General features: G+C 35.0%; 1 protein-coding gene across 1 annotated transcript in view; it reads left to right on the top strand.

The window, feature by feature from the left end:
- The window catches only part of LOC138703225 (uncharacterized), a 1345654-nt gene that overhangs the window by 1285779 nt on the left and 47681 nt on the right, over positions 1-12194 (top strand). The window lies entirely within an intron of this gene.

The raw sequence follows: 12194 nt of genomic DNA, 5'->3' as shown, positions 1-12194 counted from the left end.
CCTACTTATACCTAAATTTTTCTGTAATTCTCATGGATTAAAGTAGATCTTACTGCCTACTTACACCTAAATTTTTATATAATTGTCATGTATTAAAGTAGATCTTACTGCCTCCTTACACCTAAATTTTTCTGTATGAAGGAACATCGTTCGATACCTCAGGAAAGAAACAGATTGTTCCAAAAACAATTATTAATGCTTTGGATGATTTTCATAAAGTCACTATTCGGCATACCATTAATAACTTTTTGCAAGGCCGAGAAGTTGTAGTCTCAACAATCCCTAAGGTTTTACCACAGTCTAGTATATACAGTCACGAAGCTCAATACGTAGGGAATATGCATCCATAGATAGTTGCTAACCACTAGGATCGCTACTATCGCCTCATCACAGACAATGCGAAATAGTACCAGCACAGTCAATTATTCCTAGTACCCTCAACAACTTAAGCTTCGTGACTGTATATACTAGACTGTGGTTTTACTATGTGACAAACGTTGGTTATAAAGAGGACAGCATAAGTCTGTCAATAATAGTGAGGACATTGGCTTCAAATGAAGAAAACGAATATCCATAAGCCTGTATTAAATTATAAGTATATATACTGTAAGGAAAATGAGGAATTACTATTTGCGGTGTGTCAGACGACAAGGATGAAGGATGCCCTGCCGTCTATGAAGATGAAACTTACATTCCAGCCAATCCACATCAAAGGGCTTTTCAGATGACAACACTACAAATCCACTAACACCGGTGTCTGGAGGATCGGGGCTGATCTTTCTTGTTGGCTGTAGTTAAGGCTTTAGATTCTAACATGTTAAAATTGCTGAAACCAGTAGTGGCTCTTGGGTTAAGTAGTAGGTGGGGCTAATGTGGATATTATCATTATTATTAACTATAGTTGTTATAACATTATTATTATTGGTATTATTAATGTTCTTATTATTAATATTATTATCTATGTTGTTGTTCCCGCTGTAGTATGCATATATACATGTGTGTATAGATATATATATATATATATATATATATATATATATACTCGCATAATTATATCGTCGGTTTACAAGCAAAACACATGAAGTAAAAAATATTACCTCTGAGAAAAAGGCGTTTTGAATGCTCTTAAAACTGAACCTTCGAAATATTACTTTTAGTAAATTGTTTCTCTTTATGTGCATTTTATTTTCCAATTGTAAGTTTATATACATAGCCTACATTATACTGGGTGTTCAGTTCAAAGTGTGTCATGGCTTGGCCGTCACGTGGCTAGTCGATGAGCCTAGAGAATTCAATCTTCCTACATTTCTGCAGATGTGTATTACTTATCTGCTAGAGAAGTTGCCTAGCAAGTACGGCGTTCATTCTGAAGAGTACTTACCGATACGTACGGTAATGCCGGTAGTAGCAGGAATGTGAACTGTTTCGAAACATGTACTGAGGTGAGTTTTTTCTTACTGTCGGGATATGGGGAGAGGGTTAAGACGATTACTTACGTATTTGTTGACATTAACTTCTACGGTCAACATGGACACGGAGCATTTGATTTGTATTGTGGAATGTTACCGTACGCAACCGATGATAACAAATACCCTGCGTACGACTTGGCCGCGCAAAACACAGTTCGAAAGAGGTTATGGTGGCACACAGACCGTACAGACCGCCGTCTGTTGCTACGACGTTCAAGTTATACCGTAAATGTTCTCAAGTTCAGATTGAACGCCTTGATTAATAGGCAACTTCTCTCACACAAAAGCAGAAACTCGCTTCAAATCGCTGACTCATCAACAGTGACGTCATGACACACTTTGAAATGAACACCCAGTATACATTGCATAGCCTACACCTTTTTCTCAGAAGTAATATTTGTGACTTACCTAATGTGTTTTGCTTGCAAACCGACGATATTTTTATTGACAGTATAAGTAGCTACAGCTAAGCATTCCTCATTCCAATTCATGCTAATGATGAAATATTTTTAAAGTTAGTTCATTGATAAAGTAGTTAAGATAACCCAAATGTTCTGTTCTGGTTTTTACGGAAATTTCAGCCATGGGACATTCAGTAAATATAATTACCTCATCAAAGAAAGCGAATTGATAGCTTAGTTTAAACAATTAAATTATTTATACAGTAGGCATAATTCTAAATATCTCAACTAGACCTAAAAATGTCAGCACATTTAAAAAGAACACGTCGTAAAAAATATTTTTTTGAAAAATAAATTAATACATGAAGAGTCCACTGCAATAACGATGGGTGTCATTTGGAATACATTTTTCAGGAGAAGCAATTGAAAGTTTGAAATGCTTAGCGCTCGAAGCTTAACTGTGATTTTTCGATCATTACTGGACAATGACTATCAGTGTTAATGCCATGTAACTCTCTATGTACATTCTATATGTCTTAAGCTATGCACTGACAGTCTTGGTTCATTTTCGAGAAGCAAGTGACGTCCATCATTCTTGCAGTGGACTCTTCATATACAGATATATTTTCAGAAGAAATATGTAGTACAATAAGTAGACTTAAGTAGAGGTTCCAGCTGGGGAGACATAGGTTAACGATTAACTGCATAACAAGGTAGGGCTTGTTTACTTGTTCCAACAATCCACTACGCCAGGCATGTCAAAAACGAGGCACTGAATGTGCAGTATATGTGCACGGGATCGTCTGTCTGTGCAGATTGCGTCATTCACACGCTGCTCTTATCAGTTCTTAGCTGGAGGGGTGTACAAGAATCTATTCTGCGCTTCTGGTGTTGGATTAAAAATTAAAGATAAATTACTGGAAGTATATCAACATGATACAGTGACGTAACATGGAAAATTTGCCATTATATTTTTCCAGAAAATGTTTCCGTCTTTGCAAATAGTTTTTTTCTTGCTCCCTTACAACCTCAAGAGCCTCACAGGTATTCCTCGCTCAGTAGTTTCATAACTTAACAGCTTATCAAATGGAAGTCGTAAGTCGTTTAACCTTTGACGGCAGTGTGAGAAGAAACTCACGTTTTTGTCTTCCCTTGACAATAGGCCTACTGATTAAGAAATAAGCGTTGTCGAATATATTCTGAAAACTTTACTAACCTAATCTAAACTGTCACAACATTATTAGCTTGACATGGGCTGATGAAATCCTACCGTTTTAAAATAATTATTAGCTATATTTGATTGAGGAAATATTAACAAAAACATACATAAATAAAATTGAGAACAAGAACAGTAAATACTAATAATCAAAACGAAACTATACCTTAAAAGGATCTAAATTGTGCCCATGCAAATTGGCATATTTTATGCATCTACAGACTGGAGAAAGTGATTTTGAATTTCTGTTATAAATATTTTTTTGAAATCTTAAACCTTTTGTAGGAATACGAAGGCTGATATTGTTTATGATAGACTCACAATCAATATCACCCTTGATAACTTTGCAAAAAAATTGATAATCAAGATTTTGACGTCTAGAATAAAGGCTACAACAGTTAAAATATTTACAGTAATCTCATAGTTAAAGTGAGAGGAATTGGGTATAAATCGAAAAGCACATAAGGAAATAAATTTTCTTTGAATATTTTCCAATTTAACCGAATCAGTTGAAGTAATGGAATTCCAGGCTACAGATGCATATTCAAGTTTAGATCGAACCAAAGTAAAGCATAGAATTAATAGTGACTCTGGAGTAGAAAAAGAATATGTTATAGATCTTATTAAACCAAGCATTCTTATTGAATGATTATAAATATATTGAACATGATTGTGAAAGTATAATTTAGAATCGAGTAGTACACCAAGATCTTTAATAGAATTTTTCCTAATAATACAGACGTTGTTAAGAGAATAGTTAAATTTTATGGAAGTAGTTTTTCGTGAGTACGAAATGACAAAAGTTTTTGTTAATAATAATAATAATAATAATAATAATAATAATAATAATAATACAAATAATAATAACAAAAAATAAAAATTCACGTCTGAAAAAACAGACTGCTCTCAAAGTGTTCCAAAATAGTCTATAATATAATATAGTAAGCTAAACATTGAAAAAATGTTACCCTAAAAACAATTAGCCTTGGAATGATATGTCATACAATTACATATTCCTTTAATAAAGATTAAAGAAACACAACATTTGAATTATTAAGTGAACTAAAATTAACATCTCTCTTAGAAAAATGTTTCAAATTGATCTTTTAAGAATTTTTACTACTGTAAATTTTAAGATACAATGAAACACAAATTACGTATTGTGAACACAGTATTTACTGGTCCGACTTGGATGACGATGCTTCATTATCAGGCACAATGTTCACTTTTGCAGATACTATTATTTCTATATTTGGCACTATTTTATTAGCTGTAGTGACTACGCTGTCTGTCTAGATCAGGCTAGCAGTGAAGCTGGAACAGTCGAGACAACGTGGAGTTCTAGTAAAATTGGGATGTCAATAATCACGTTTACACAGGGGATTCATTTTTCGTCCAGGACTATTATATTCGCGTGACAGTTAATTACTTCACGAGGCATTTTTTATTCAAGTTATTTTAAACAGTTGTATGGGTATAATATTACGTAGACGTCCAATTCCTAACAGAACTTAATGTTCTCAGAAAAGAGGTGAGATAGCCCAGCCACTAGTCTTTACTGAGAGGCGAATAGAAGCAGGTGGGGAAAACCGGAATGCGACGTAGGCAAATGGACGACAGTGCCTGTGCGAAAATGATGCAATATTGAAAGCTCTTTCGTCACTGGAAAACATAAACATATTTCTGGAACGTAGTGTTTACTATGACCGTAAGGCTACTATGACTGTATATGCGGTCTTGGTTCTCTGTGTGGAGGACGGTTGAACTTCATTAGTAGAAGGGGTGGGAGTGAAGTACATTCAAAAACTCAGGTACAATAAAAATTGAAGTAAAAATAATATGATGTCCTTGTACATTGATTGATTACATATTTTAGTTCGTTTTTGAATTCTACAATCTATTTTTGTCAGTCACTGACTTTAGTAAAAGTGCTCAGAGGTTAGACAATCTTCAGAACAATATACATGAGTCAAAGCACTAAGAGGACACGCTGCAAATGCACGCGAATACCCATCTCTAATGCAGACTAATGACACAATTATATTGCACTGTTACAGACATAGCCTATGATTAAATACAGAATTACATATTGGTGCCATTCACAACCATTCAAATTAGCACCTGCGTCATATCTTCGCACATGCTTCAGGCTTGTTCCGATTCTTTTCAATGGTGTAAACACGTGAATAAAATGCGAACTGAAGTCATATAACGGCACGCTGTCGTCTTTCCTATACTCCGTTCTGACGAGAGTAATGAATTGCGTGTTTGTGCATGTCGCCAAGCGAGACGTATTATTTACAATGCTATTCAATTCTGTGACACAGAAAAGACAAGAGGTTTAATTACACAACTCGACAAAGCGCACTCGTGCTGCAGACGCCGCGCAAGAAGTGAATAAACTGTAAACTGAATAAGGGATGAAGGGAAACAAGACGAGTTGTAATATTAACTCCGAACTATCAGATCAGCAGCGAACATAATAGTCCTGGACGAAATGGACGTGTGCTTTAGTAAACAGAAAAGGTCTTCATGGCCTTTATCACCGAAACAGCAGGTGAAAAGGATGTAATACCTTTACAGAGCTCGATAACGGATCAGCTAACTTGGCTTTTAAATTATTTGTGATGTGAAATACATAGTCTCTAATACAAGTTTAAGAACACTAACTCGGGGTGTGACAGCGTTTTGCCGTCACAGCTCCGAACTGTGACACCTCCCGAAAAATTGCTGTGTTAGGTAATAGCGATTTTGTCACAGCGTGATTTTTTTATTCGGATGCTTCTTGGCAATTGCGAATGTTGTAACGCCCTGACATTCACAGAGTCATTCATTAAAGATGATGGCAGGCAATACATACCACATTTCAAGGGTAATATCAGCAGCCGTAATGTAGAAGTTTCTTGTTGCTGTAAGTCTCAGCATGTCTGGGTTCTTCAAGTCTTCAATTCGTGGTCGTTTTACAAAATCAAGGAATATAACTGTTGTTCGCAAGGAGAATGCATATTGGAACAAAACCGGAATTAATCCAAATATTACAATCAAAAGGCATAATACAGCCGGTAGTGTACCGAACACAAATCTTCGTTTTGAGACCCAAACCATTACTTCAAACTGGTGGCCAGTGTTGTGCTCAGTCTTTTCTTTCACATATTCCATAAAATTCGATTATTTAAGATTTTATAGACATCAAGAACGAGTGTTACATTGTTAAATTCTTCTAAATTAATGGTCTTTAACAATATGGAATGGGTGTCCGAACGCCTATAGAACCAGGAGATATTGCACGTCAAACATGCTCTGCTAAGGTCAATAACTTTACATATAAAATAGGAAAAACGACCTTAAAGAATATGCGCTGCGGGTTGCTTACGCCAGGGGTTACCTCGTACGAGTTACAATTGGACATCTATGTATGGACTATATAAATTTTACCAAAATCAAAAGATTTCAATGTTTCCCACCTCGAACCTACAGTTCTTTATGTTGATGAACTCTCTTCGAGTTGAAATAATATATCGCTACCATGTCTCGTATGAACAATAGGTAGTGATTAGCGCGGCGAGCATTACTAAAAACAAATCATACGCTGGCCTGTTTTATCTGCAATGTGTCCCAAGAATGTTTACAAAGGTGAGTCACTCGTGGAAGAATATAGCCGATAGCGAGTGCTTCAGTAATCAGTATCGAAGAGTTGCCCTCTTTAACCTCTAGAGTGAGGCGATAGTTCATTAGCTCCCAGATTGACATTTAGTTTTTGAGTTGTTCCTTTTTTTTTCTTTTTGGTAATACAGTGCGATCGAAAAGTCCCTCCGCAGCTCCGTTAGTTCTAGTAATCCTATAGAACGTTGGCACATAATCCTGTAGAAAGTTGGCACCCCCCCATTCATTCAGGTTTGACAACCTCACATCCCCAGTCCATCATATGCTTAGCGGCCAGTGCTGCCACTTGAATTCTCTGCCTACTGCATTCTCGGCTACACCGTGGCTACACAAGCACTGCAGAGAGACTTCTGGATCGCACTGTACTTGTTTGTTATTGAGAATGTCTACATTTTAAATTATGGATTAATTTACAACATTAAATCGTCTTACTTAATTTGTAATATTTTTTGACGTAGAAGCACGTGTTTCTCACTAGGTATGGGTGGTAACTTCAGAATTGACCTCCAAAAAAAATTTCAAACCAGTCTCGCCGTTACGTCCACAAATGAAAATACATAGATAGTGAAGATTCCGTTGGAAAGAGGTAGGAGCACCGCATCAAATGAGAAATGAATGGCCGCTGCCAGTAGCTAAAGCTTCGTTCTAACTTTTCAAATAGCTTGAATCAAGTAACTTCATTTAACGAAATTGAAAAATGCGAACTGTGTTTCAAGTTGAGTTAAGTCAAGTAGCAGCTTGAATTCTAGTTTCAAGTGAAGTTTAATCCCTTTATATTATTATTACCAGACTTGAAAGGACATTTCAAACAACTTCAAGAATATGGACGTCTCGCGTAATACCTGATTCACATGGGGATAGTTTACAGGAGTCAAGTGCTTGAAGCCTCTAAACTTGACACCATATTTGTGATTACACGGAGACACTAAACTTGAAACCATGGTCCACACGTAAAAAACGCGCCCTGAATGTTGTATGCTTGGAGGTACACTGTTTTTAAACCACCTCTACATTAATGTTATGGACACCTTGTTCTTTAAACTTCGTAACAAGTTTCTGAAATAATTCTCTGTTGTTTAATTCTAATTTTCATTAGTATTGAAGTATTTCTCGTGCCGTATATATTCCACGGAAGTTCTTACATCTCAACCAATTTTTTTACTTATTTATTATGACTTATGGAAAAGTACACAGGCTAGATATCCATCAAAGCACCTTCTTCACACAAATATACATGAATAATTTAACTTATAATTTATTATCTATAATGATTTACATGAGCATCAGTTATAAAATAGGTATATGCAACTCATTAGCAATAGAAATAAAAGAAATGAAAACATGAAAGAGATGTAACTTATAATTATTCAGTATTGACAAAAAAGAAATAAGACATTTCATAAATTGATAATAAATTGTAAGGCCAAAACAAGGGAAAGGTTGTGATATTTTTTTCGATCTAGAGATATTAAATACCAAATTTATTCTATATATATTTGGAGGAATATAAACTGGAATTAGTTTGAGTATTTCAGCGGACTCGGTATTATTTTTGTTCAAAATTTACTGAGAAATATCATCTAGTAAGTCGTTCTTCTGTCATTGAACGTATGGAAACCAAAAATTCATTTCAATAATCTAAGTAATTTGGATCTGGAATGGACAAGTTATTATGAGTATCTTATAATATAGGAACCAAAGGAATTTATTCTGTATCAACTCGATAGAATGAACGTTGTTTTTGCAACGAGGATTCCAAATTATTGCTTCTAACTAAGTGTAGGCCTAACCTAAAAACAGGTGGTTTCTTGAATAATTTCGAATTACAAATCCAAGTGATTTGTAAGCAGGATTAGTAATTGTTAAAATGTGGGGTTTGAAAGTTAATTAATCTCAAATTCGTTACCTGAATTAATTAGCTATTCATTTAAACAATCACACACTATCCACAATAGGCTATCTGCTTGCAAGTTTCTACTTGCTACAAGTTAGCATTCACACAAGGAAAGTGGTGGAGTCAAGTTGATCACGTGACGGGAAAGGGACACAAAAGTTGACGAGTCGTCAACTCAAATTCTGCTTGACTGTCAAGTCACAACTTGACTGTCTCGACTATGTCACGCTGGGAAAGTCGAAGGAAAGTTGACTTGCTTCAAGCACTTGACTCCTGTAAACTATCCCCGTGTGAATTGGTCTTAACTTGATAATTTTAATTCAAATGGAAAAGGACACTTGAAACAACTTGAAAAGTATGGACGTCTCACGTAACTTCATAACTTGAATTCAAAGGGAAAAGAATACTTGAAACAACTTGAATATGGACGTTACTCGATAGCTTGAATTCAAAGGGAAAACGCGCGAATTCAGATTTAAACTTATTTTAAGCGCGGTAAATTAACAGCTGATTGCTTTTCTGTTGTACTGGAAAGTAAAAATAATAAGAAACAATGAGTAAGTGTTATAATGACCAAGTATTTAAATTTCTTGAGTTGTATAAAATCACGAAGGTCCATAGATTATAGAAACAGCGAAGTATCGTGACAGTAATGCATGGGAAGCTGTCAAGGAAGAGTTCACTGAGGAATTGAACAGGAGAGATTTTAACGTGAGGTATGAAAGAAAATTAAAAACATTAAACTGTATATAGAGAAGTGAGGAAAATAGAAAGGATTAAAAAGAGTATTGCTTGAAGGGATGACATTTATCGGCCGAAATGGCATGGTTCAATTTGGGGGATACATTTTTTTTTTGGGGGGGGGGGGAACTGTGACAGCTTCAAGAAAATAATTTTCAAATATGGTAAATTAGACATGCTTAATTTATTACATTTAGATTATGAATTATTAAATATTTGCTTAAAGATTTCTCTTATTCTATTTTAATGGTGAATGGTCATGTACTTCTCTCACTAGTTCAATTCCTAACCCATACTGAAGGGTGACGCTTCTCCCATTTCTTCGATATCTTTATCAGTTTCCTGGCAATGAGGGTTGCTACTACAGAAATTCCAATTTGCATAACTTATATCGACGCCATTTTACCCTACTTGAAAAGAAAATAACTTGAATATATTTGAACCGCAACTTGAATTCAGGTTTCTTAAAATCAAGTAAACTTGAAAAGTGTGAGCGAGGCGTCCTAAGGTAAAATACGGTACCTCGCCTTATCCCCCCCCTTTGCTTATCACATGTGTCGGTATCTGAATTACTGTCTCGGACGTTTATCACAATATTCTGTTTTGTTTCGCCTCGTTCAATTTCTTATGGTAATCTTGTTATTGCAGTCTTTCGACATCGGCGAGGCGAGAAGTCCGACCCTCCTTTGTACTCGTAATATCAACCTGAGAGGCGTGAGTCAACTGTTTAACGTTGGCTATTTCACCTGTCTTCTATAGCCTATATATAATTTTAACTAATAATGGAAATATAGGAAAACGGCTGAACGGATTTTAATGAATGACTCCTCATGTTAAGGCTTAGCATCCAAGGATACGAGGAAAAATAGTAGTTTTCAGTGAAACGTTAATTTTCCTACATAATCTTCCTATTTTACAAAAAACCATCTGTCGTCAGTTTTGAGAACTAATGGATTTTCAGAAGAAGATAAAACACACTCTAAAATAAACATTATCATGAAGGCCATGACCTGCAGAATTGCGAACGTATTTACAGCTCAGATTCTCTGACATCATAATGTCAATATATCGATCTTCATTTGTGTAATTTTCTGAGCACGTCTCTATATTGGTTATTAAAAACATCAAAACGTATTAGGAATGTTATATAATGAATTTAAAACTCTGATTCTCTGTTGTGTAATTTTCTGAGTACAGTTGTGTATTGATTATTAAAAACTACAAAACTTAAGTTTTGACGAAATTATTATAATTAAAAATGTAATATTATAGTTTATGCTACAGTATAAGCACAGTCTAGTATATACAGTCACGAAGCTTGAGTTTATGAGGGTACTAGCAACAATATACAGTACTGCACAGGTACTATTTCGCATTGTTTGTAATGAGGCGATAGTAGCGATCCTAGTGGTTAGCAGCTATCTATGGATGCATATTTACTACGTATTGAGCTTCGTGACTGTATTTACTAGACTGTGGTATAAGTATCTGCCACTAATGATACACAGCAATGCTATCAATGATGATATGAAAGAGAAACCTTTCGAAGTTATATAAACAGACGAAGAGAATATCTTAAATTTTATCTTCATTCCTAATACTTTCTGAGTAATGGCTATACATAAAAGCTACAAAACTTACGTAAGATAAATTTTTATTAAAATTAAATACACAAAAGTTAATTCACCAATATTTAGTACACCAGTATTGTCGATGGAAACGCAAAGATTACTGTTCCTAAGGAAAAACTAAAAGGCATCCCATACTGTTCAAATAAGAGGCCTGTAAGATTTTTGTAATCTCCCGGTCACTTCAACAAGATCTCTTAGCAGGAAAAATAGTGATTCTGCCAGCTACATTTTAAGGCAAATCATGAAACATGCAACAGCTACACCAAGATTCTGTGTCTGTTCTTCGAAAGCATGGCAGACCTCACATTTTCTTGCAAGGGAAACTTTTCATTGCTCTCTCTTCAGGTTTGAACAAATGATAGCTTATTGTATTGCTCTGGGAGACCTGAATCAGAATATAAAATCAAAAAATGTCGAAGTTGTGATCAAAAGGGCTTAAATAACGTTACAAGAATCACGAAAAAAAGCTGTATGTAAAAATGTATGGACATTGAGTTAGCTCAACGGATAGCGTGGAATAGCGTGTTTAGTTGTTAAGTAGGGGACCCATGTTCAAATCGAATATATATATATATATATATATATATATATATATTTTTTTTTTCATTTTTTTCTTATAATGTTTTGTTGTCTTATGTAATCCTTTTTGTTAGTTTTTTATTGTTCTTTCATTATCTGGATTCTAATGACAAAAAACGGTGTTATTATTCTAAACCAATAGAATAAAAGTGTTTCTTACTCATTTCCTTGCGAACAAAACAACTTAATTTTGCATGGAATGACAGTGAAAGGTTTCATTACTGAGCAAATGATCAAAACAACACATTATCGCATATGCTACAACAGATAAATGCCAGAGTGTCACACTTCAAACATTTGTTTAATTGTAAGAAGTCCTTATACCAGTACTCGGCAATATTGTTGTCTCTTGGGGAACTCGAACACTTCAAAGTTTCCGTAATTATCATACACTAGTTTGCAAAAGTCACGAGCTGTATTTAACGGATTCACCTAGCCACCAAACTTGTCTCCAATTCACGATCTAATGCACCCTGCGTAATAAACAAACTGTAAGATCAAGTAGATGCACAGCAAGAATCTTCTTATATATTATTTTTAATGTACCGAAGTACATATGATATTTCCATGCAGATATCCCGGCGCCGGAGAGAATTTTTC

The sequence above is a fragment of the Periplaneta americana genome, chromosome 7 (assembly GCF_040183065.1).
Source record: "Periplaneta americana isolate PAMFEO1 chromosome 7, P.americana_PAMFEO1_priV1, whole genome shotgun sequence".
NCBI classification, from domain to species: domain Eukaryota; kingdom Metazoa; phylum Arthropoda; class Insecta; order Blattodea; family Blattidae; genus Periplaneta; species Periplaneta americana.
Note: the sequence above shows the minus strand (reverse complement) of the source record. Positions and strands in the feature narration are given on the sequence as shown.